The sequence below is a fragment of the Phaethon lepturus genome, unplaced genomic scaffold (assembly GCF_000687285.1).
Source record: "Phaethon lepturus isolate BGI_N335 unplaced genomic scaffold, ASM68728v1 scaffold13142, whole genome shotgun sequence".
Taxonomy (NCBI): domain Eukaryota; kingdom Metazoa; phylum Chordata; class Aves; order Phaethontiformes; family Phaethontidae; genus Phaethon; species Phaethon lepturus.
In genome coordinates this window covers 435-1,497 of record NW_010524153.1, presented here as the reverse complement: position 1 = coordinate 1,497, position 1,063 = coordinate 435, and positions in this window count along the sequence as shown.

Genomic DNA, 1,063 nt, shown 5'->3' with positions numbered 1-1,063 from the left:
CAGCCGGTACAGAGCCAGTGTGGGTGGGCAAGGCCATCCTCTCCGTGTTGGTGTATGTGACATATTCCTACAGTTAAAATCACGGTTTGTGGAAATAAAAATAAATGTTGTGATTGGCATTTAGGTGCGTCATGTCGTTCCTGTGAGCTCGGCGGGCTGGGGGGGGGAATCAGCCCATCTGATCACGGGAAATGGGAGATGCCGTGGAGTCGTCCAAACCGACTCCGTCCTGCTTGCTCTGGACGGGGGGGGATTTGGGTGGAAAACCCCTCGGGCAATGTGGGGGCTGGGGCACCCCTTGGGTGCTGCACCCCGGGGGGTCTCTCCACGGGGTAGAGCAGGCAACCCCACGCGCAGCGTTCGTGGCGCGGGGCTGCCGGGCACGGCCGGGTACCGAGCTGCTGCCCAGAGGTGTCCCCCGCCGAAAACGGGCGGTTCCTGCATTTTGCAGAAAACAGTCAATTTTGCGGGACCTCTCTGGGCAGAAAGTTCCCGAATTGAATATACTCTTGATGCACCGCGGCTTTTCGGAGCAGTCGGCGGGGTGCGTGCTCCGGGGCAGGCTGCGCTTTTTGCGCGAGCGGGCGCGGGGGCACGCGATGCTTTGGTTGTACAAGTGTCCCTGCCTTGGGTCACCGTGGCAGGAGCTTGCGCGGGGAAGATCTGCTCCTATTTACTGAGCTGCACACAGCGAGTAGGGAAGTGGCACCTGGTTGAAATCCGGAGCGAAGGTGGCAGGCGCCGGTTTGGTACCCGGACGTGCGGTGCCCCCAGCCCCGGGTGCCAGCCCTGCGCCCCCGCTATGTCCCCTGTGGGTTTTTGGGCGATGACGCTGGCTACGCTGCCCGTGGGCTGCCCGTCTCCCTTGCTCCCATGCGGGATTGTCCTCTGGGGCGAACCGGAGACCGCCCAGGAACGCGGAGGGGAGCTGGACCTCTGCAGACCGTGCGACCACACCACATCCCAAGAGGAGAGACGAGGGAAGGGACCAACGCAGCGATACGTGGACGTGCCTCAGAGATGAAACTTTACGGAACAAACAACTCCCCCAAAACGATGCCCC